General features: G+C 44.7%; 1 long non-coding RNA gene across 1 annotated transcript; it reads left to right on the top strand.

The window, feature by feature from the left end:
- Positions 1 to 20,513: 20,513 nt before the first annotated feature.
- On the top strand, positions 20,514 to 25,964 carry LOC144507588 (uncharacterized). Its single transcript, XR_013500119.1, has 3 exons — positions 20,514 to 20,566; positions 22,452 to 22,511; positions 25,928 to 25,964. It is a non-coding gene; the product is annotated as an uncharacterized LOC144507588 (long non-coding RNA).
- The last annotated feature ends 223 nt before the right edge of the window (positions 25,965 to 26,187 follow it).

Raw genomic sequence — 26,187 nt, 5'->3', positions numbered from 1 at the left:
CAATCCACCAGCTGCTCACCACCCAACACGCCAGCCCGTATGGGTAAGACCCCTGTGCCAAGGGATAACAGTGGAGGCTCAATGGAACCAACACGCCACCATTAAAAATCACTTCCTCATTACAGATCCCAAAGCCCACTGACCTGGCTTCTAACTTCCTCTCCTTAATCATTTCCGCACTGGCCGAGGCCTTTATGCAGTAAGTTGACACAAGGGGGGCCTTGCAGGAACCCAGACTGCCGCTGTGGTACACCGCAATCAATTACACACATCATTGAAGACTGCCTGCTAACAAAATTGAGTGCTGGGCTCAGAGCTCCATTTATCTACTGCAGAATATGTTGCCTGGCTTAGTGATTACAGCAAATGCTAAAATAAAATTGAAACTTACAGAATGCGGCATTACGTATGCCTGCTGCATGCCTAATATCCACAACCCCGCCCCCCACCAATTTCCAGTCATCTCTCTCTGTCTTCTTTTGAGTACAATAATGAAATAAATAGGGCAAATTAACAAAAGTGACAGCCCTTAAAGGGGAACTGTAAAGACAAGACTTTAAAGAAAACTAATTTAACTAAATCAAAGTGTGATTTTGGGGGCTGATGATTCACTCCAGCCTCTGTGCTGCCCATTGGTCACGGAAGGCCTCAAGTGCATTGGTGGCACCTCATGCTCCCTCCTCCAGGGAAGTCCGGGCATATAGAAGAAAGACAGACAATCAGACGAGATGACCGCCTCAGCCGCCCACTGCTTCGACCTGTTAATGACCATCTTGGCCAGGCCCTGGAGCAGGCTAACAAGGAGGTCACACTCCCCTCCACACTGGGTGGACAAAGATCAGGAGCATGGGGCTGGAAGTGAGGCAAAAACTTCAAAAACAACCCTTTCAGGAAACCAAAAGGGGGCTGCAACCTCTTACAATTTATGGACACATGGAACATGGATTCCTCAAGGCCTCAGAGAATGCAGGTAGCCTGGGAGTACGTGAATCGCCTTCATCTACAGTTGTACGAGACTGCTGCATGAAGCACCTTTATATTCCAGATCTCTAAACAAATAGACATATTAACAAATTCAGTTGAAGTGATAGCCACTTTAAGGCGCACTGTAACATAAAACAAAACTCCAAAGAAAATTTAGCTAATTCAATCGAAATGTGGTTTTGGGGCCAATGATGCACTCCAGCAGTGCCCAGCAGTCATGGAACGGTCGCGCATTATAAGTGCTCTAAGTACTTAATTAAACAACATCCTTCACATGTGTACCTTAAACAGTATAATTAACAGACCATTAACATGATATTTCTACAGGGTCAACGTGGGAAACCTGGTCCTAAAGGTGACAAGGGAGATACCGGCATTCCTGTAAGTATTGCACTTTATAGAACCTTCTCAATGGTGAATGGAGAAAGGCAGTGTTCTGACATTGTTATAAGAAGAGTCAGTGTTTGACCACAGGGTGATCTGGGATAAGACTTGCCATCAGAGATACAGCTTGTAAATACAGACATCTTGGAAGGGAGCAACGCACTGAGAGAGTAAATGTTTGTTTGTTGCTCGTTTTCCTGTTCAGGGAATTGCAGGATTGCCTGGACCAATTGGACTTGATGGAGTTACTGGGGACCCAGGATCGAAAGGCGAACAGGTACCAGACTCTGCTGCGGTTCCAGTGTTTCAATACATTTGAATGTTCTTAACTAGGGCTGGTGTTCATGGAGCACACCTCACTATTCTTTCAGAGACTGCAACCATTCCTTCCCATAGCTCAGATAGGAATGGAAGCATGAGGAGGCCATTCAGCCCTTCAGGCTTGTTCCAATATGCAGTTGAATCATTGCTGATCTGTATCTCAACTCCATCTACCGGCCTTGATTCAGTAACCCTCGCATAATTAATTGATCCATTTCCTTCCTACTGAGGAATTGAGATCAGAAGGAATCCTCGGGCGGGATTTTCCAGCTGTGCTCCCCCCAAGACTGGAAAATCCCGCCCAAGGTCAACGGACCTTTGCATAGTCCTGTCCTGCCCGCCTCAATTCCCATGGCGGGCAGAACAGGAAAATTCTGCCCCTGATCCCTGCTGAACCAACTGACCTCAGCTGTCGTGTTAGTGAGGACATTATACTGATGATTCAGGGCTGGGACGATGGAAAGCCTCACTGACTGGTCCCCAGGTACCCTGCTGAGTTGGGATGTGTGTCGGCATATCAAGGAGGTGGAGGTCAGACGTATTTGTGATACCCTCCTCAGATTCTCCCTAGTTGAGGGTCAATACTCATGGTCCAGGTGCACAGGTGAGAATTGACCACTTGGGCAAGAGGGTGCCTGGTTCATGGAATTTACCCTCCTGTCCAGCAGAAATCAACACCTTCAGAATGTCAGCATTGTCTCAGTGGATGTCTCTGAGAAAGAAGGATGTAGGTTCAACTTTCACTTTAGATGCTTGAGCACGCAATCTAGGCTAACACTCCAGTGCAGTACTGAGAGAGCACTGTACTGTCTTTGGAAGAAGAATTAAACCAAGGTTGTGTCTGCCCTCCCAAATCGATGTAAAATATTCCATGGCACTATTCGAAGATGAGCAGGGGAGTTTCCCTGGAGTCCTGGCTAGTATTTATCCCTCAGCCACTATCACTAAAACCTTGCCATACACAAAATAAGCTGCTACATTTCCTACATAACAATAATAGCCACTGCACTTCATAAATACTTCATTCACTGCAGAACACTTTAGTTTGTCCTCAGCCAATGGTGCTGCATATAGGGAAGCCTGTTTCTCAAAAGGAGAAGAACACTAACTGATATAAACAGACATATGCTGCTTGAATTTTATCAATCCACTGGCAATGGGCTGGGGGGCAAGGAGACTGACAAAATGGTACAGAATGGCATGAGGTAGAGGGTGGGTTAATGCTGCCTTATGTCTTCCAGCTGCTGCGGCATTTTGCTGCTGGCGGGGTAACTGGCGGATCAACCAACTGCTGGGAGCTCAACTGAACCACAGAAGTGGTCAATTAATTCCTCTTCCTTCCTTCGGAGGCATTCTGACCATGAGAAGGAACTGGCGCTATGTGGGGAGATCATCCAATGAGACCTTACAGTCCTTTATCTGGCTCTGAGGAGGTGAGGAGGACAGCCCTTTTTTTGGGCACTCCTTGACCCATGAAAGAGCCCCTGGATGGCAAAGTCCATCCCCATCAAAAGACACTGCCTGCACACTGCAACCACCCCTTCTGCTGAGCTCCACTCACCTGACCCCAGCACCTCCCCCCCCCCCCCCCCCCATCCCGCAGCTGCAGTTTACCCTTTCGCTGCCTTTGAGGCATCCTTTCCTCACAGGTACAGCCTCCGCACTGGCCATTGCTGCTGGCTCTGTGATTAGACTGGCCTTTTGCGATGGGGGATTGTATGAGGGCTATGTGAGCTGCTATCCTTAATAGGAATGGCCAACAGCGGATGCATGCCTCCCCAGGTCGGCCATTGTTGTAAAATTCAACCCTAGTCGTTATCTACTTGTGACTACCTTTTCCTTCATCCAGAGGGGCAGAACCATTTAAAACTGGCAGTGCAATGTCCATCTCCTTCAAAGCACAACAATGTCTGGCCAGGTCAAAGGCCAATCTGCCATTTAAATTTCAGGTGGGATAGTCAATGTCTACCTCGATTGTTCTGGTTTAATTTTTGAAGTAATGGTGATAATTTTACAGGAAGAAGCTATGTTAAACAGCGCTGTGTGTTGCAATCTGACTGGGTGAATTCTCTTTTGAAAGCAGATATGGGCCAACGCATGAGCTCTTGAGTTGACAGGTGAAAGGTTGTGTCTCAATTGGTGAATGCCCTCAGCATGGCGACATTGCACGATCGACAATTTGTCTATGGCGACAGATGTTCTGGTTTAAGAAGATTAATTTTGATGATGAATTTTTTTAAGGGAGTCAATGGGATTGGCATCCCAGGAATACCAGGACAGAACGGATTACAGGGAGAGAAGGTAAAACAACTGATTCCACGGCTCAAACCTTAACCACCATCATCAGATATCAGCAAATCATAGGATCATAAGACCATAAGAAATAGGAGCAGAATTAGGCCATTCAGCCCATCGAGTCTGCTCAGCCACTCAATCATGACTGATATGTTTCTCAACCCCATTCTCCCACTTTTTCCCGTAACCTTTGATCCCTTTACCAATCAAGAACCTATCTATCTCGGTCTTAAATACACTCAATGACCTGGCCACCACAGCCTTCTGTGGCAATGACTTCCACAGATTCACCACCCTTTGAAGAAATTCCTCCTCATCTCGGTTCTAAAGGGTGTCCCTTTACTCTGAGGCTGTGCCCTCAGATCCTAGACTCTCCGACTAATGGAAGCATCTTCCCCACGTTCACTTTATCCAGGCCTTTTGTTATTCTGTAAATTTCAATGAGATCCCCCCTCATCCTTCTAAACTCCATCGAGTACAGACCCAGACCCCTCAGACACGCCTCATATATCAAGCTTTTCATTCCCAGGATTATTCTCATGGGCACATTGCTGCGATTTAGTGTGCCTCGACACTCATCTGGAAAAAGCCATCATTAATTCAAAGACAGAAAATAAATCTCTTGAAATGTAGACATCGAAAAGAAGAGCAGGAGTAGGCCATTCAGCCTTTCCAGCATGCTCCACCATTCAAGTTATGATGGCTGATCCTCTATCTCACTCCATATTCTAGTGCTCTCCTCATACCCCTTGATAGCTTTAGAGTCTAAAAATCTATTTCCTTCTTAAATATATTCAGTGACCTGGCCTCACAACCTTCTGTGGTAGAGAATTCCACAGGTTCACCACCCTCTGAGTGAAGAAGTTTCTCCTCACCTCAGTCTTCAATGGCCTATCCCATGTGCTGAGACTGTGACCCTTTATCCTACACCCTCCAGCCAGAGGAAACAACATCCCTGCATCCAGTCTGAACAGTTCTGTCCGAATTTTTATAGTTTCAATGAGATTCCCTGAATTCCAGTGAATTCAGGCCCAGGTGACCCAATCACTCCTCATACGACAATTCTGCCATCCAAGGAATCAGCCTGGTGATTTCAAATGTTTCAGTTCATGGGATAGAGATGATGCTTTTCTTATATTTTCATCCTGACCCTTTTTTTCGAATATTCTCCTGTACATACATGTCCAAATAGAGTCATAGAGGTTTACAGCATGGAAACAGGCCCTTCAGCCCAACTTGTCCATGCCGCCCAGTTTTTACCATTAAGCTACTCCCAATTGCCCATGTTTGGCCTATATCCCTCTATACCAATCTTACCCATGTAACTATCTAAATGCTCTAAGTTCTTGTGCAGCCAAAAAATGAGGAGTCATTAATATAGGCTTAAATATCAATTTTGCTGGATAATGCTCCTGTGCAGCAGCATCTGGGGATGTTTTTTACTATGATAAACATACTATATAAATGCAGGCTGTAGTGCAGTAGTCAGAGATTAAAGTGGAAGAGAAATGCCTTTACTGAGAGGATTCTGAGACTGGGGAATGTACTCCTGGGGACAGATTTGCATTGCTGGGACTGGGTCAGAATGGAGGGAGTGTGATTGAAAGAAAGTGGGGTCAATGTCGTGTGTGCCAATGTCCTGCCTACACTCCTGACCCTGACGATTTTCGTGAGGGCAAGGGGAGAGGGCATGGTTTGTGGGAAAGTGAAATCACCCTTATCGTTAATTGGGCACATTTAGGTAATGAAGCAGCACCATAAGATGTCGCCTTCTAAGGTCTCAAAAATGTCACTGGATTGGGCTGCAAAGCTCCAATTTGTTGGGAACAGGGTCATCAGTGTGGGAGAAAACAATTGACTGCGGCAAGTGGAAGCTTTGAAGAATCTGTATTCGGCAGCAATTAAATTGTAATAACATGAACATTTTCTTTCCCTGCCCTGGGTCCACCTGGCCTGACCAATTTGAAGATTCAGAACATGGCCCACCACCCAGGTGTCCCAAGTCCATTCCCACTCCCATTCCCGGGCCACTAGTTGGCCACCACTGCAATTAACCCCTTGCCTCCATCAAAATGAGAAGCTTTATCTGCTTTCTCTAAGAGGCAAATAAGCGACCCAGAAATGATCCCCACCTCTTCAATCTGGCCCCAGGAGTTAGTTAGTAAGGGAAGTGGACTCTCTGGGCTGAATTTTGTGAACCCTCTGTGGGTGGTCAGGGAGTAAAAAGTCTCACAACACCAGGTTAAAGTCCAACAGGTTTATTTGGTAGCACAAGCCACAAGCTTTCAGAGCGCTGCTCCTTCATCAGCTGAGTGGGAGTCATGTTCACAAACAGGGCATATAAAGACACAAACTCAATTTACAAGATAATGGTTGGAATGCGAGCCTTTACAGGTAATCAAGTCTTAAAGGTACAGACAGTGTGAGTGGAGAGAGGGTTAAGCACAGGTTAAAGAGATGTGTATTGTCTCCAGCCAGGACAGTTAGTGAGATTTTGCAAGCCCAGGCAAATCATGGAGGTTATAGATAGTGTGACATGAACCCAAGATCCCGGTTGAGGCCGTCCTCATGTGTGCGGAACTTGGCTATCAGTTTCTGCTCAGCGATTCTGCGTTGTCGTGTGTCGTGAAGGCCGCCTTGGAGAACACTTACCCGAAGATCAGAGGCTGAATGCCCGTGACTGCTGCAGTGTTCCCCAACACTCCTGCCTGGTGATTGTCGAGCGGTGTTCATTCATCCGTTGTCGTAGTGTTTGCATGGTCTCCCCAATGTACCATGCCTCGGGACATCCTTTCCTGCAGCGTATCAGATAGTCAATGTTGGCCGAGTTGCAAGAGTATGTACTGTGTACCTGGTGGATGGTGTTCTCACGTGAGATGATGGCATCCGTGTCGATGATCCAGCACGTCATGCAGAGGTTGCTGTGGCAGGGTTGTGTGGTGTCATAGTCACTGTCCTCCTGAAGGCTGGGTAGTTTGCTGCGGACAATGGTCTGTTTGAGGTTGTGTGGTTGTTTGAAGGCAAGAAGTGGGGGCGTGGGGATGGCCTTGGTGAGATGTTCATCTTCATTAATGACATGTTGAAGGCTCTGGAGAAGATGTCGTAGCTTCTCTGCCCCGGGGAAGTACTGGACGACAAAGGATACTCTGTCTGCCATGTCCCGTGTTTGTCTTCTGAGGAGGTCGGTGCGGTTTTTCGCTGTGGCATGTCAGAACTGTCGATCGATGAGTCAAGCGCCATATCCTGCTCTTATGAGGGCATCTTTCAGCGTCTGGAGGTGTCTGTTGCGATTCTCCCCATCTGAGCAGATCCTGTGTACATGGAGGGCTTGTCCATTAGGGCTTGTCCCTAACGTGTTTAGGGTGGAAGCTGGAGAAGTGGAGCATTGTGAGGTTATCTGTGGCCTTGTGGTACAGTGAAGTGCTGAGGTGACTGTCCTTGATGGAGATGCGTGTGTCCATGAATGCAACCGATTCCGGAGAGTAGTCCATGGTGAGTCTGATGGTGGGATGGAACTTGTTGATGTCACCATATAGTTGTTTCAGTGAATGTTCATCATGAGTCCAAAGGAAGAAAATGTCATCGATGTATCTAGTGTATAGCATTGGTTGAAGGTCCTGTGCGGTAAAGAAGTCTTGTTTGAACCTATGCATGAAAAACAATCTTCTCCGGAGCCTTCAACATGTCATTGATGGAGATGAACATCTCGCCAAGACCATCCCCACGCCCCCACTTCTTGCCTTCAAACAAACGCACAACCTCAAACAGACCATTGTCCGCAGCAAACTACCCAGCCTTCAGGAGAACAGTGACCACGACACCACACAACCCTGCCACAGCAACCTCTGCAAGACGTGCCAGATCATTGACACGGATGCCATCATCTCACGTGAGAACACCATCCACCAGGTACACAGTACATACTCTTGCAACTCGGCCAACGTTGTCTATCTGATACGCTGCAGGAAAGGATGTCGCGAGGCATGGTACATTGGGGAGACCATGCAGACACTATGACAACGGATGAATGAACACCACTCGACAATCACCAGGCAGGAGTGTTCTTTTCCTGTTGGGGAGCACTTCAGCAGTCACAAGCATTCAGCCTTTGATCTTTGGATAAGCATTCTCCAAGGCGGCCTTCGTGACACACGACAACGCAGAATCGCTGAGCAGAAACTGATAGCCAAGTTCCGCACACATGAGGACGGCCTCAACCGGAGTCTTGGGTTCATGTCACACTATCTGTAACCCCCACGACTTGCCTGGACTTGCAGAATCTCACTAGCTGTCCTGGCTGGAGACAATACACATCTCTTTAATCTGTGCTTAACCCTCTCTCCACTCACATTGTCTGTACCTTTAAGACTTGATTACCTGTAAAGACTCGCATTCCAACCATTATCTTGTAAATTGAGTTTGTGACTTCATATGCCCTGTTTGTGAACACGACTCCCACTCAGCTAATGAAGGAGCAGCGCTCTGAAAGCTTGTGGCTTGTGCTACCAAATAAACCTGTTGGACTTTAACCTGGTGTTGTGAGACCTCTTACTGCACTTATCCCAGTCCAACGCTGGCATCTCCACATGATGGTCAGGGAGCCAGAGGGTGACCCATAACATGGTGCGATACCTTAATTGCCTCTTAGCTCCCTGCTGAAAATGTATATTAACATTTAGGTTCGAGTCACTTTGGGTCAATATTGCTCACAGTGGCCACTATATCCCGTGGGTGGCACAGTGGTTAGCACTGCTGCCCCACAGCGTCAGGGACCCGGGTTCAATTCCAGCCTCAGATGTCTGTGCGGAGTTTGCACGTTTTCCCCGTGTCTGCATGGGTTTCCTCTGGGTGCTTTGGTTTTCTCCCACAGCCCAAAGATGTGCGGGTTAGGTTGATTGGCCATGCTAAGTTTCCCCCGAGCGTCAGGGAGATTAGGAGGATAAATACATGGGGTTATGGGGATAGGGCCTCAGTGGGATTGTAGTTGGTGCAGGCTCAGTGGGCCGAATGGGATCTTTCTGCACTGTAGGGATTCCAAAATAAAGCCAGGCTTTGATTGTCTTTCAAGGTTGGTATTTCAACTAATGAAAAGGCCTGAATCAGACTGTTCCATTATATTTTAACCAGATGAATATTCTGCATGTTGAACAGGAAGAAGCGGTGCTGCTGATAGTTGGTTGTGGTCTTTGGAATTTGATAACCCAAGGATTAATCTGCCCTAGGTTCAAGAGCTGCCTTCACTTACTGTACATAAAGAATAAGTATTTGGTTATTGTGGTTTTTCTTTGATAAGGAGCTAATGATCATTTTGTCATTTGTAGGGGATGATTGGATCCCCAGGAATCCCAGGCTACAAGGCAAGTTTTTAGTAGTTATTCATAAATATTTTCAAAGAAGAACTCTCTCTCTCTCTCTCTGGTGCCTAAACCAATGTTCATCCCTTGGTCAACATCACAGTTTCTGTCCCATTACTTTCCAATCTGGGTCCTTCAAAGAAGTATTTTTTTTAAATGTTTTGTTCAATCTACTTCTGTGTTCCACCAGGGTACCTCAAAGATACCATCTTCATGTGACCAGCCGCACAGGAACGCGGGAGCTCCAGCATTCCCTGTTTTTACTTCAGATTTCCAACATCCACAGTATTTTACTTTTGTAGTTGTGGCTCAGTTGGGTGGCACAATTGCCGCTGCATTATAAAGTTCCGGGTTCTCCAGGACTTGAGTACAAAAATCAAGGCTGGTCTTTCAGTGCAGTATGGAGGGAGCCATTGCAATGTTGGAGGCGCCATCTTTCAGATGAGATATTAAACCAAGGTCCTATCAGCCTGTTTGGGTGGCAAAAGATCCCATGGTGTTATTTCGAAGAAGAGTAGGGGAGTTATATTCCCAGTATCCTGGACAATGATTGTCCCTCAATCATCATCACAGAAACAGATTCTTATCACATTTTGTTTTGTTCATAAATGTTGACACAACTGGATGTTAGTCTGTGATACCGACACAACAGAAACACAGTCCAAAGATGTGCGGGTTAGGTGGATTGACCATGATAAGTTGCCTCTTAGTGTCAGGGGGACTAGCTGGGGTAAATGCATGGGGTTATGGGGATAGGATCTGGATGGGATTGTGGTTGGTGCAGACTCGATGGGCCAAATGGCTTCCTTCTGCACTGTAGGATTCAACAATGGAGTACCACAGAATGTTGGATTGTCTATCCCAAGTGCTGAAGTTTTCCATTTCCCAGATTTCCACCCATCTCCTGCCAGAGTTAGATCCTTCCTCGAGGAATGTCAGACCCCCTGTATTTATTAACTCAAGGCTGAGAAACTTATTGATCCAGCATTTTATTGTCTCATGCTCTTTTCTTTAGGGAAGTCAAGGTGACAAAGGGAAAAATGGAGAAGTTGGCCAAAAGGTAAGAGCCGTACAGACAACATGTAAATCACAGCGTTGGTTAAGCTGATAGCTTTGGAGACTTGTACATTTGCTGAGGCTCTCCACATAGGCTATTGGGATAATGTCAGTGTAACATCCAGCTTCTGCATTGAGCTACTGACTAGCACCTCACTTCACAATGTAAGGAGCTAAGAACCTTTCAGAAAATGCCACTCAGCTCAGCAATATATTCCTTTTTTGATTGACCTTGACTCCATTACCATATCCTTCCATCTATTTACGCTTCAGACTTCCATCAAGTTGTTGTTTGAAGCCAATTCTATTGTATTCCTTCCAGCTTCTGGTATAACTCCATTACCTTTTGCTTAGAAGTATCATTATCCTTCATTCCCAACCATTTACTTTTTAACTCTTATTGGACACAATGGTTAGCACTACTGCCTCCCAGCACCAGGGTCCCGGGTTCGATTCCCAGCTTGGGTCACTGTCTGTGTGGAGTTTGCACGTTCTCCCCGTGTCTGCGTGGGTTTCCTCCGGGTGCTCCGGTTTCCTCCCACAGTCCGAAAGACATGCTGGTTAGGTGCATTGGCCGTGCTAAATTCTCCCTCCGTGTGCCCGAACAGGCGTCAGAGTGTTGCAACTCGGGGATTTTCACAGTAACTTCATTGCAGTGTTAATGTAAGGCTACTTGTGACATGAATAACTAAACTTTTAAAAAACTGTAAACCATTATCCATGCCCTTTTCCCTCGGTCTTGATTTCCAAACTCTCCTGGTTGACCTGCCATCTCCCCCAACCTTCTGAGAACTTCAGCTTTTCCAAAGCTCCGGTGCCTGTATTGTATCCTGACCAAGGATAATCTGGTATCCTGATCAGCAATGATCTTATCGAATGGCAGAGCAGGCTCAAGGGGCCAAATGGCCTACTCCTGCTGCTAATTCGTATGTATGTTCATATGTATGTATTTATGACCTTACTTTCCACATTGGCTCTCAATTCACCAATGGTGGAGAAGGTGGTGAAGAAGGCATATGGTATGCTTGCCTTTATAGGACGGGGTATAGAGTATAAAAGCTGGAGTCTGATGATGCAGCTGTATAGAACGCTGGTTAGGCCACATTTGGAGTACTGCGTCCAGTTCTGGTCGCCGCACTACCAGAAGGACGTGGAGGCGTTAGAGAGAGTGCAGAGAAGGTTTACCAGGATGTTGCCTGGTATGGAGGGTCTTAGCTATGAGGAGAGATTGGGTAAACTGGGGTTGTTCTCCTTGGAAAGACGGAGAATGAGGGGAGATCTAATAGAGGTGTACAAGATTATGAAGGGTATAGATAGGGTGAACAGTGGGAAGCTTTTTCCCAGGTCGGAGGTGACGATCACGAGGGGTCACGGGCTCAAGGTGAGAGGGGCGAAGTATAACTCAGATATCAGAGGGACGTTTTTTACACAGAGGGTGGTGGGGGCCTGGAATGCGCTGCCAAGTAGGGTGGTGGAGGCAGGCACGCTGACATTGTTTAAGACTTAGCTGGATAGTCACATGAGCAGCCTGGGAATGGAGGGATAGAAACGATTGGTCTAGTTGGACCAAGGAGCGGCACAGGCTTGGAGGGCCGAAGGGCCTGTTTCCTGTGCTGTACTGTTCTTTGTTCTTTATGCCTCAAATTTGAGCATATCGACCTTGTGTGTAAATCTCTTCATAACCTCATCCTTCCTTATCTCTGGAATTTCCTCCAGCTGTACAGTTCCAACCGTCTGTCCCAAACTCTCCATTCCTCAGACTCTGGTCTCCTCTGCATCCACTTACACTTCATCTCACAATCACAGCAGTGCCATTAGCTGCCTGTAGGCCCTACACTCTTGAGCTTCCTCTCTAAGCACCTCTACCTCCTCCTTTAAAAGCACAATGAAAATTGAAGACAGTTAAGTCCTCAGTTATAATAAGGGTTGCATACCTTCACAACTTTAAGTGAAATAACTTTAAGTGAATCATGGATTCTCATAGGAATCAATGTTAAAGCTGGAGTTAGGTTCTTTTACACGTTTCTTGCATGGAAAAACAGTGTTCAAGCTGAAATACTGCTCGAGACACATGCAGAACTGGGGGTGGGGGCGGCAGGTTGCAGCACCAAGGGTGGGGGTGGGGACCAGAGTGCAACACTGGAGGTGGGGGGCGGTGCAGAGTGCAGCACTGGGGGTGGGGGGGCAGAGTGCAGCACTGGGGGGGAGGGGGGGGGGGGGAGAGGCAGAGTGCAGAAGTCAAATTTTAAAAACTGGCCATAAAGAGTATACAACGTTAAAGTGAAATGAAGTGGGCATCTTCAAGCAAGGACTCGGTGTGTATAAATATAGGCTGCTGTTGAACAAGCACATCTGACTTAGCACCCATTTGTTTTGATGACACCTCGGTGAAGCCAGTTGAGATGTATTTCTGCATTAAATGTGCTATATTAATGCAAGTTGTTGTTATTTAGCATCATTAGTGTGGTCATGTCACCCATTGGCATTTGAATGTTTGCCTTAATGAATAATTTTCCTGAATAAACTTGGCCCAGCACCTTTATAAAATCTTCAACTTTCTTTTACGTCTCTGGCAAAGAAACCTGTCTTCTCTTAACTTTCCTCATTACTTAAAATTCCCGGCATCTGGATTGTTCAGTCAATGGCACAATGGATAATGCGTCTGACTATGGATCTGAAGTTTCCAGATTCAAATCCTGGCTAACTCGAGTAGGGTTTTAGGTGCTCCACGGTGGCACAGTGGTTAACACTGCTGCCTCACAGCTCCCGGGACCCGGGTTCAATTCCCGGTTAAGGTCACTGTCTGTGTGGAGTCTCCACGTTCTGCCCGTGTCTGCGTGAGTTTCCTCCGGGTGCTCCGGTTTCCTCCCACAGTCCGAAAGACGTGCTGGTTAGGTATATTGGCCATGTTAAGTTCTCCCTCAGTGTACCTGAACAGGCGCTGGAGTGTGGCGACTAGGGGATTTTCACAGCAACTTCATTGCGGTGTTAATGTAAGCCTACTTGTGACTAATAAATAAACTTTAACTTCATTCTAGGGTAATCACTTATATGAAGTTAATGTCTTGTCAAAGCTTGGTGGAAAGTGTAAGTTCTTGACATGGGAAGTCAGATCTTAAAATAAGAAAATTCCAAAATAAATACAGAGCCATTATTTTTCATCCCCTTCGAAAGAAAACCTCTTGCCCTCTCATCACACCAGGCAACTGGCTCAGAGTACTTGACCCAGAAACATTGAAATAATTACTGCACTAAAGAAGGCTGAACCTTCTCCGAGTGGGAAGATATTTTTCCCCCCCAAGTTTCACAACTGTGGAAATTCCAAGAGACATTCAGCACCCAAATAATTAATCAGTGCTGCTGCACTTGTGTAATGTGTGTCAGTGGCAAAACACTCCTTTCGGTCTTTTGTTTTTATTGCAGTTGACTGCTGTTGTGACTAGTTTACTTTGAACAATCTCCCTTTTGGTGAAGGTGCTATCATATGAACCCACACTTCCACTTTATTTTAAACTGGTTAGTGTCTGTTTTCAAGAATTAGTTAGACATAGCACTTGAGGTGAAGGGAATCAAAGGTTATGGGGGGGAGGCGGGATCAGGCTATTGAGTTGCATGATCAACCATGATCGTAATGAATGGCAGAGCAGGCTCCAAGGGCCAAATGGCCTCATCCTGCTCCTATTTTCTATGTTTCTCTGTAAGCAGATGAGGGAGGAATTTGGTGCAAACAGGCTTAATGTTTAGATGTTAACATTCTGACAAAATATCCCCCCCTTCCCCCATCCCCCCACATGTATAATTATTCAGCTTCAGTAAACAATCAGCTGATCAAAGACAAGAAGTATTTTATTGTCTCTTTGCAAATCTAATGACTTTTTTTTGAATCGTGTAGGGGAAAAGAGGAATCAAAGGAGATAGAGGGGAAAAGGTAAGGTGGTGGATAATTTGTAATTTTATCTAATTTTATCTGTTCACTTAATGTGCAATGTTAACACAAGGTTAAGCAACACTGACTGATGCTGTAGACATGATGTGGAGATGCTGGTGTTGGACTGGGGTGGGCACAGTAAGATGTCTCACAACACCAGGTTTATTTGAAATCAACAGCTTTCGGAATGCTGCTTCTTCATGATGAAGGAACGGTGCTCTGAAAGTTCCTGATTCCAAATAAACTTGTTGGACTTTAACCTGGTGTTGTGAGAATTCTTACTGATACTGTAGAGAAGTTTATGAGTTACCTTGTTGGCCTGTAATGGAAAACTTTGCACCAATTCTCAGCACTTTTTAATGTTATCTACAGGGAGACCATGGAGAAACTGGTGAACTGGGACCCCAAGGCATTGCTGTAAGAAAATGTTATCCATTTTGATTTCAATTGTTTGTAACATTATAGACTACATTGCTTATTACTTGCAGGAATATAATTTGAGGATCCTTTAGTTTATTTGCTCATGGGATGTTAACATTGTTGACGTGACCAGCACTTGTTGCCCATCCCTAATTGCCCTTGAAGAGGTGGTAATGAGCCAATTTCCTGAACCGCTGCTATCCATCTGCTGAAAGCATACCCAGTGCTGTTAAGGAGGGAGCTCCAGGTTTTTGACCCAGCAACAGTGAAGAAACAGTAATGTCGTTCCAAGTCAGGATGGCGTGTGACTTGGAGGGGAACTTGCAGGTGGTGGTGTTCCCATGCATTGGCTGCTCTTGTCCTTCTAGGTGGTAGAGGCTGCAGGTTTGGAAAGTGTTGTTGATGGAGTCTTGGTTAAAGAACATCTTTTCGATGGTACACTTTGCTGCCACTGTGTGACTGTGATGGAAGGAACAAATGTTAAAAATAATAGATGGGGTGTCAGTCAAGCAGTTTTCTTTGAACTGGATGTTGTCGACCTGAGTGTTGAACTGCGCTCATTCGGGAAAGTAGAGGGTATACCATCACATTCCTGATTTGTGCCTTATAGATGGAGGGGTAGCCTTTTGTGCCTGGGGGATGGGGGCTCAGGAGGTGAGTTACTTGTATATCTTGGTATTGAGGTTGATTCCAGGAAGAGTGCGTGGTGTTTAGATTGGGCAGTTCGTGTGAGTTAGATGACTGGCTGGGCTTGAACAGTGTGCGGTATTTGTGATCATGGAAGCTGAGGTCCTTCCATTGGTTGATGATCCTGGGGTACCTCAGTTTTCAGGATGGGTGGGGGAAGTGGTGTGAAATACAATGGGAAAGGCAAGGATGCAATGGACGTTCTCATGATGTATCTTCACTGAGAGAAGTGGATGTTGAGTCAGTCTGCAGGCTGTCAGGGGTCAAAGTCCCTTATTGGAAGTAGGTAAAGTAAGACAAAAGCACTGCTGTTATTTATTGCATCTGAATATTTTACAGTTCAGACAGTTGCTGGTCTGAGCTATTGGACATTTCATTCAGAAAAATCCTTAAAGTTTTCTGGTTCTTCCTGACTCATTTCCCTCATCCAATTTTTCTTAATTCTCCTCTTTGACAGGGACTCCCAGGCCCTATAGGTTTGAAAGGAAATACAGTAAGTGAATTGTTCAATGTTACTCTTTGATCGAACTGAGTTAATCAGAACATTGAGCTGGACTCTCATTTCTGTTCTGTTTGTTTTTCTGACAGGGAGATAGAGGCTTTCCAGGTGATCCGGCAAAAGGGGTAACTTCTGTGTTTCATAACACACCTAATGAATTGATGTTCCTCTGTCTGTCCTTTCTTCAGACAATCCTTAAAACTTACTTTTTAGACCAATCTTTTGGTGTCCTGACTTAATGGGCCCTATTTTACCATCTTGATCCTGGGCAGACTTGAATCTGGGAGTGTTTCAGATCTGACTTTTAAATTCGTTCTCAGGCGCCCCCAAACGCACTCTGCCTGAAAAAAAATCAGTGACTCCGAATCGCGCTGCAGAAACCTGGGTGTGGGGCTTAACACGCCCGAAAAACTGCAGCTCCGATCGGAGCCTTCAACTGTGCATACACTGTTAAAAAAATTGAAAAACGCTACATTGCTCCCAGGCCAGATAATGCCTCCCCCCTGACCCCCACAGACATTGCCCCACCCCCACAACATTACTGTCCTACTTATCCCCCCACCCCCCCGCTACCCAGACCGATCGTGGCCCGCTGCCCCCTTTCCCGCCCCACTGATCGCATGCAGAGTGGCAGTGGACCCCCCTGCACCCCCGCCCCACCTGCCCGCCCACCATCAGAGAGCCATCTGACCCACTTCCCCGCCCCCCCCCCACACCCTCAACTACCAATCTGAGTCAGAGAGCTGCCGGAAACTCGGACCTTACCTCCTCAGAATCGGGCCTTTGTGGACTACGTCTGTTTCGTGCCGAATCTGGACGGGCGAATGCAGTGGTAAAGGGGGAAGTGCCGAAAAAGCTTGGGCATCCAGCCCATTAATTCAATTTAAATACATTCAAATGCATTTAAATTGACATCACGCCCATTTCAGGCGTGGTCCCGATTGCCGCCATTTTCAGCCATTGGTAAAGGGGGAACGGCTGCGGAGGTGGTCGCGGATCACACTACATGCCTGACTTTACCAAGTTTTCGCACCCGAAAACAGGCGCAACTTGATCGTAAAATTGGGCCCAATATATCCTTGTATAAAAACAGAAACTACTGGAAAAACTCAGCATCTATGGAGAGAGAAACACAATTATCATTTTGGGCAGAATTTTTCAGCCGCATTCGCCCCAAGACTGGAAAATCCTGCCTGAGGTTAACGGAACTTTGCATGGCCCGTGTCCCGACGCTACGATTCCAATGGCATGCGGGACGGGAAAATTCTGCCCTTTGAGTCCATAGGACTCTTGTTAACTGTTTCTCTCTCCATAGATGCAGTCAGACCTGCTAAGTTTTTCCCAACATTTGTTTTGTTTTTATTTCAGATTTCCAGTATCCAGAGTATTTTACTTTTATATTCATGCTTCCTTATATGGCTCGGTGTTAAATTTTATACAAAATGTTTTTATAAAGCGCCTTGGAGCAAGATCTCAACCCAGCAAAGAAGTCAATTGTCCCTTCATTCCTTCCTCTGGGAATCTGCTTCATGTGTCCACTTTCCTGAAGAGAAATTAAACTTTTAAAAAGTTATTTGAAGCTTCTTAACTTAAAACCCTTGTCCTCTAGTTCTGTGTGTGCAATTTGTGTTAAATTTCTCAACATTTCACAGGGTTCTTCTGAAAACCTTATCTCAGTCCTTGTGTATTATCGAGTATAAATCTATTTAATCAGTAATAAGAAATAAATATATTAATATAAACATTTTAATTACATGTTTTATTCAACTTAGATAGTAGGACCTACCGGGAATAAAGGTGCCCGGGTAAGTATAGTTCAATTCTTTGTACCAAATATTGAAATTGGCCATTTGGTCTACTGATATAACCTACCACAATGGGGTCAGCATTATTCTTTATTAGATTACTAAGATTCGTTGAAGGGAATTCTGATTAGTTGGTGCATGTTAAATAGAGTACCAACTCTGGTTAGATGTATTCTTGGAAGTTTAACCTCATGTTCTCCTTCCCAGTCTCTCCACCATCTCCAGTAATACCATAATTAACCAGTTAAAGTGGTCAAAGGAAATAATTTTTAAAAATTCATTTGTGGGACATGGGTGTCACTGGGTGGCCAGCCTCTGAACTGAGTGGCTAGCTGGGCCATTTCCGAGGGCAGTTGAGAGTCAACCACATTGCTGTGGCTCTGGAGTCACATGTAGGCCAGACCAGGTAAGGATGACAGATTTCCTTCCCTAAAGGACGTTAGTGAACCAGATGGGTTTTTCCGATAATCGACAATTGTTTCATGGTCATCAGTAGATTCTTAATTCCAGATATTTTTTATTGAATTCAAATTCCACCACCTGCCATGGCGGGATTCAAACCTGGGTCCCCAGAACACTAGCTCAGTTTCTGGATTAATAGTCCAATGACAATACCACTAGGCCATTGCCTCCCCTTTAATCCCCAAATGATGTTCCTTCTGGGTTTGATCTCAGCAGTGTCCAGAAGATCAATCTTTAATTTCTGGAGATGTCATGATCCTAATGACAAAGTTTGTTTAAGTGACCGTTTGAAATATCCTCTCCTTCCAACTTCTCTGACTGGTATTATGGAGAGGTGAAGGAGATATACTGAACTCCTTTACCCTCTTACTGTGTGTGTAAGCAGAGGTATTTTAATTGTTTTAGAAATAGGCTATCCAATTTTTAAAGTAACCTACAGTAAATTCTCATTATGATTAAATCAGAACGTTAATTTATTCACACATTCAAACCCGGGAGATGATTGCAAGTTCACACACTAACTCACATATGCACACACACATGGGCATGTGTACACATGTGTAGATACACACACACCAATATAGAAGTGTTTCACAACTATGAATAATTTAACAGTAGCAGAAGCACAGAAATGGATATCAGTTCATGTGATTTTCAGAGTCTAGAGAGTTGAAGTTCAGAGGTGGGGATTGGGGGGAGGGGGGTTTCCTTCACAGGGAAGTTCTAGTTCCTGAGTTCCTAGCAAAGAACAGCAGCATAGGATCCCTACAAAATGGGTGGTGATGCAGCAAGGTGAGATTGTACATAGACTTGGGCTTCATGGCAGATGATGATCAGAAGCTTCCAGATAAACAGGCTTTGAGGGGCTAAGACTTGTCACAGGTTTCTTCGTAAACCTAGACTGCTGTTATTGGTCTTGCAGGTTGGAGGTAAATTAACAGACTGTTTTTTCTGAGTTCTCAACTGAGTAAAGAGATTTCAAAATGGTCACTCAAGCCATGTGACCTTCGTCCTCCACAATGATTCCATGAAGGAATGTATATCTGGTATCTGGACCTGGCTTTTGTCCCATGGCTTAATATGCCATAGTCTTTAGCCTTTGGAAGATTCAACGTTCTTTTTAATAACCATTGTCTTGTTAGATCCCCAGACTCTGCTAGAGGGGTAAGCTTATTAAGATGCAAATAATGTCCATTTCCCTTCTGTAGCTCCTTTTTTAAATTAACCTTGACAGTCCCAGATGTGAGATGGTGCGTATAACAGGTTTCAATGTCTCTCCCTATTTTAGTCCTCTGGTTTTGTGGATTATGATGTGGAGATGCCGGCGTTGGACTGGGGTAAACACAGTAAGAAGTTTAACAACACCAGGTTAAAGTCCAACAGGCTTTTGCTACCAAATAAACCTGTTGGACTTTAACCTGGTGTTGTTAAACTTCTTACTTTGTGGATTATAACAGGTTCTTACAATGAGGTGTGAGATTCCACAAGGATGAGAGTGGAACACTTTTGTTCTTGCAAGTGCTGTGGCAATTTCCAGAAACTGTGACCAATATTGAGAGTCATGTGACCTGTATCTGCCATCTTTTTGAGTCAGTCCATTCTTAAATGAGCAAAAAGAATAAAGTTGCTTTACACAATTTCTGATTTTTTTTCATGTCTTATTGACATGTCACTGGTCAAAAACAGTCCAAGAGGATAGTAACTGTGTGGGGATAGTATTGGCATGCACTATTCTCCTCACCTATGCAATATGAAGTCACTATATAGAGAAAGATATTTCTAAAATCCTAATCTTGTGGAAGTTGGTTTTCATTTTGGTAATATTCAGTGGGAGCTGAACTTTGAGCCTTTTTGCTGGTTATTAATATTTCCTCTGGATGTTGACAGCTTGGACAAAAGTGGTGTGTGGTCATCCAGCCCAACCATCTACCCCTCTACTGCGGCTACATTTGCGGCCAGATGTCCCTGGAGAGGGCAATGGGGAGTCTACCAGCACCATCGAGGCCTTCCAAGCCTGCTGGGCACTGCGGGCAATGGGATGTTTTATCAATCCCTTTAATATAATTAGTAGTCCAGCAGCTGGTGATCATAGCATAGTACAACACACAAAGAGGTGATTTGGTCCATTAAATGTATCACAGCTCTTCTGAAGAGACTTCCCAGATCTTTCCCCATATCTCTATGATTATTTTACTCCTTAAGTATTTATCCAATTCCATTTTGAAAGCTAATCTGTTCAATCTGTTCCCACCCCCTCCTATCAACTGATGATGAAGATTTGTTTCTGGTCTCTGGTTAGGGGGATACTGGACCACATGGACCCATTGGACCCAAAGGTGACCAAGGGATTCAAGGAATTGAAGGTGAAAAGGTATATTGACATAATTTATCCAATTACTGAATGGGCATTATACGTGATGGCTAAACATAAATGTAAGTAAAATCCAAGCAGCTCACTACAAAGTGTGGTAACACAAGTTCACTAGGCCAGCAAGTGATCAACTAAAGATTTTTTTTTCATTCCATTCTTAAAGTTACAAATGCAATGCTCAGAATGGACCGAGCAAACCCAAATCCATTCCTTGCTTGCTCCAAAAATAAATTCAATTTCAAATTGAATCCAATTCATGGTCCCCACAAGAGAGACAAACACAATCGAAGCTGACAAGATAAGGCATTGCACCCCACCATGGGCTGGATCTGATGCTCGATCTTAGCCAAAAAGATCAATTAAAGATGTTATAACAGTTCTGTGCCAAGTTGTGGGTGATATGTAGGTTCTATTTACAGGGAGTTGCAAGGAAATCAGAGGGGCACTTTTGCCCTGATTTTAGTCTGGGAGAACAAAACTGTAGCAACTCTTTAATCAGAGCTCTGCTCTTACTGCCCCTCCTTTATGTTCTAATCCTGCCTGCCACAGGAATAAAGTGGGTGCCTCATTGACTTATTCAGAGATGCAGATGGGACTTTGATTGCATCATTAATTAACAAAGGCGGCACGGTGGCACAGTGATTAGCACTGCTGCCACAGCTCCAGGGACCTGGGTTTGATTCCCAGCTTGGGTCATTGTTTGTGTGGCAGTTACATATTCTCTCTGTGTCTATGTGGGTTTCCTCCAGGTGCTCTGATTTCCTCCCACAGTCTAAAGATTTGCAGGTTAGGTTGATTGGCCATGCTAAATTGCCACTTAGTGTCCCAGGATGTCTATGTTAGAGGGATTAGCAGTATAAATATGTGGGGTTTTGGGGATAGGGCCTGGGTGGGATTGTTGTTGGTGCAGACTCGCTGGGCTGAATGGCCGCCTCCTGCACTGTAGGGATTCTAAATAGGGATTCTAACTGCTAGGTAGGCCTCTCACTGCCTTGTACAGAAGGGCAGAATGTGTGCCATTCTGTACAAGGCAGTGAGTGGCCTACCCAGCAGTCTTTGGACCTCCGGAGGCTACTCATGGAATAGTGCAACCTGGGCCCAGTACAAACACATCTGGGCTGCTTCTGTCCTGTTTTTGGAACAGAATCAGGTACTCAGCCCAACTAGTACATGCCATGTTCAGGCTGCTCTCTTCTCTTCTACCATTGTAATCATCCATTCCCTTCTGTCTCAAATACTTATGTATCTTCCCCTTAAATTCATCCATATTATTCACTTCAACATACCTGCGAGTTCCACATTACCACGCTTTGAGTAAAGACATTTGTCCTGTTTTCCCGATTCAATTTCTTGATGTCCATCTTGCATTGATGGCCCCTAGTTACGCTTTTCCTCACAAGAGGAAACATTCTCTGTACGCACTCTGTCAAAACAGATGGGGGTAAGGCAGCAGTACTCTAAATGGCACTTTGACCATCAATACATCTAAAGCCTTACATTCCTTCCAACCAGCAGAGAACAAGTTGCTTGAATCAGTTGATCATCAACCCTCGCAGCAGTGTCCAGTCAGGGGATAACAACGTTACCAACTGATAGTCATCGCGAGAGTAAGGGGGTGATTTTCAAGTGCGCACATTGCTGGTGGGAAGCTCAATCTCCGGGCACACATTTGATGAAATCATGGTGAGGTTGCCAGTGAATCCCTGAGTTGCACAACCAGTGTGTAAAGTTCCCATCTGGCAGTGAGAATCAAACCCTCTCAAGTGCCTCCCACGCTTTTTATTTGGAATATTGCTCTTCTCAACACTTTCCAAAATCCTTTTATTCTCACACATCTGTAAAAGATACATTTTTTAAAAAACTTTCCTTGATTTACATTCCAAAGGGAAGTCCAGGATTTGGAATTCCAGGCCAGCCCGGCCTCAAAGGAGAACCAGGCGAAAGGGTGAGTAATAGAAAAGTCTTGACAGGGAGACAGCTTTGTTCCAACAGTAATGGTGTGTACATTGTTGATTAACCTTTCGAACCTATCAGTTGATAATGAGCTTCACATACTTTGCATTTAGCCCATAACATTCAATGATCTGCAAAATGTATATATCCTTGTTATATCTCTGCATGATGTATCTGTTCAAAAAGTGTAGGTTGTGGTCTATGTGCTATCTGCTGTCTGGTATAATTTCTGAATTTGGATACAGTTCAGGCGAATAAAGATAAGTCTCCTCTTTTCTCACTTTAAAGACTAATGGGAAACAACGCTGAACAGTCAAAACCTTGATTCCAATCAATGTGGGCTCATCAAACAAAATGGCTCCTCTTTACTCCTTGAGCAGGCACCATGCCCTAGGGCATGGCGACCATGGACTTCCATTGGATTGGTCCATGACTATGCTTGACAGAGTATTGCAATGGCTTCTTCAGTATGGCTGACCAGGAAACTCTCCCACTCTTGCTGCCTACCATTGGGCCTATTGGAAGGATATACAGGCTGATAATCAACCTGTTTGGCCACGTTAAGAACATATCTTCCATGGCTGTCAAATCCTGGAGTGCAACTTGAATCCAGAGCTTCTGGCTCAGAGTTAGGGATGCTACCCACTGCACCGCAAGACCTCCATCCCTGCTTACAACTGAAGCCTAATTGATACTAACATTCTAAATTAATATTAAATCCCATTTAGTGCTAACCCATATTAATTTAGTACTGACTGGCAGCCATAGGAGGGTTGGTGAGGAAAATGGGACTGTCACATGCTGAGGTAAAAGGTATTTTTCTGAGTTTGGGAGTTTTCCTCTATGCTGTATCTGACCTGGGAGTGTTTGATACTGGCAGAGACACAGGAGAAATAGTTTGTTCTCATTGATCATCTGTTGCTTGATCTTTCAGTGGGTAAATGGTATTTCTTGTTTGTTGCTAAGCATTTTAAACAGGACGATTCCAGGTTGATCACTGGGTTATGCCAAGATAAAAGATCACAAATGAAGTTGAAATGGGAATGGAGGAATGGTGGAAATGACCTGGATGTTCCCATAAGAATTTCCAAGAAGTGGCAACATACACTTTCATGCATGTTGTGGCCGACAGCTATGAATAATGATGGTGGAGCCTCCAATTTTCTTTCCATCACATGGCTGACCAGGAATCTCTCCTGCTCATATTACCTGTGTGTATTGGAAGGATCTACATGTTGATACTTAACTTTTTGATTGCGTTGTCAATGCACCTTCCTTAGCTGTCTAGTCCTGGAGTAGATCTTAAACCTGAAGAGTTTGAGGTAGAGAGAGGGACTCTACCCACTCATCACAAGACCTCCTTTTGGTTATCATTATTGATGCCTATTTCTACTCCGTAACATTGCTTAACTTCACCCCTGTCTCAACTCATCTGCTGCTGAAACCCTACCCATGCCTTCGTTACCTCAAGTCCCGGCGATTTCAGTGCATTCCTGGCTTGTCTCCCACATTCTACCTCCATAAACATGACATCATCCAAAACTTTGCTCTTTGTGTCAAGTCCTGTTCATCTATCACCCCACTGCTCACTGACCTACACTGGCTTCTAGAAAGTCTTGATACTAAAATTCTCATCCTTGTTTTCAAATCTCTCCTTGGTCTCACCCCTCTGTCTCTCTGTAACCTCCTCAACGCTCTGAGATATCTGTGCTCCTCCAATTCTGGCCTGTCACACATTCTCAGTCATAAGTCTCCAGCTTTGGTGGCCGTGCCTTCAGTTGCCTACGCCCCAAGCTCTGGAATTCCCTCCATCTCTCTACCTCACTTTCCTCCTTGAAGACATTTCTTAAGATCTCCCTTTTTGACCAACAACAATAACTTTTATTGATATAGTGCTTTTAATGTAATGAAATGCTCCAAGGTGCTTCACAGGAGCATTATAAAACCAAGTATGACACTTAGCCACATATGGAGACATTAGGTCAGATGATGAAAAGCTTAGTCAAAGAGAGAGTTGTTGGTGAATTGGAGTTGGGACATGTGAAAATTAGTGCCATGTCTTTGGATAATGTTACTGAGTAGCAACATGTAGATGAGAAATAGGAGGGGCCAAGGGGGACACCAGAGGTAACGGTGTGGGAAGAGAAGCCATTGCATGTGATTCACTGGCTACAGTTAGATATAAGAACAGAGCCAGGTGAGAGCAGTCTCACCCAACTGGAGGGGCGTTGGAGGAGGATGGAGTGATCAACTGTGTCAAAGACTGCAAACAGGTCAAGAAGGACAAGCAGGAAGTGTTTACCTTTGTCACAGTCACATAGGATGTGATTTGTGATTTTGATAAGAACTGTTTCAGTACGGTATCCAGGGCAGTACCTCACTGGAGGGATCAAGCTTTTGTTCATCTGACCTAATATCTCCTAATGTGACTTAGTATTATACTTTGTGTTATAATGTCCCTGTGAGGCACTTTGGGAAATGTTATTATGTTAAAATCACTATATGAATATTTGTTTCTTAAAATTATTTTTTCATGGGATGTGGATGTCACTGTCAAGGCAGCACTTGTTGCTCATCCCTAATTACCCTTGAGGAGGGGGTGGTAAGCCACCTTCTTGAACCCTCTTGGTGTAGGTCCTCCTCCACTCCATCATGACCAACATTGGCTCCCCAGAACTTGATTTTAAAATTCTTATTTTTGTTTTCAAAACCCTTCATGGCCTCAAGCCTTCCCTATCTCTGTAATTAGCTCTAGCCCTTAACCCTCCAAGATCCATTCAATCCTCCATTTTTGGCCCCTTGCAGATCCCCTATTTTAATTAGTCCACCACTAGCGGCTGTGTCTTCAGCAGCTAAGACCCTAATCTCTGGGATTCCCTCCCTAGACCACCTCTCTACCTCTCCCTCCTCCTTGAAGGCAGCCCTTAAAACCTGGCTCTTTGACCGAGGTTCTGGTCACCTCCTCTTTTAACTTAGTATCAGTTGTTTTTGGTAATGCTATTGTGAAACATCTTAGGATGTTCTACTGTGTTAAAAGTGTTATGTGAATACAAGTTCACATTGTTCTACAGTGAAAGAGATGGATATAGGCTGAAATTTCAGCCACGGGAATTGGAGCAGGCAAGGGATAGACAATGGGAAGGTCTGTTGACCTCAGACGGGATTTTACAGTTTTGCGACGAGCAAGGCCGTAAAATCCCACCCATTGTATTTTACATTTTACAATGGAAAAATAACATGGAAATGACAATATAGTACTTTAATTATCTCTGTTATAATTTTATCATATGCAAAAAATTGGCAAAGCTTTGCTTTGCTAGACTTTATGGGCATTGAGGACATTTCAGTTTATTAGAAAGTTTGTCTCTTTTCTCTCAATGACATTGTAAGTTTATGTTATTTCAACAGGGCAATGTTGGTTTATCGGGCCGACCGGGAGAGAAGGTAAGTTCAAATTGTTCCTTTCCTACTCGATGAAACTCTGTTTTCTATTCTGCTGACAACAATTGCTTTGCAGTGGCCAACCAATAACAGAGCTAAAGTCTTCTTGTTTAAATAGGGTGAAATTGGCAAGGATGGAGAGCAAGGGAGACCTGGAGCTCCAGGAAGCCCAGGGCCATTAGGACTAAGAGGTAAAGATGTAAGTAAAAGTTCAAGGCCATGTCTGA

Source organism: Mustelus asterias, chromosome 19 (assembly GCF_964213995.1).
Source record: "Mustelus asterias chromosome 19, sMusAst1.hap1.1, whole genome shotgun sequence".
Classification (NCBI taxonomy): Eukaryota; Metazoa; Chordata; class Chondrichthyes; order Carcharhiniformes; family Triakidae; genus Mustelus; species Mustelus asterias.
This window is presented reverse-complemented; position numbering and strand designations above follow the sequence as displayed.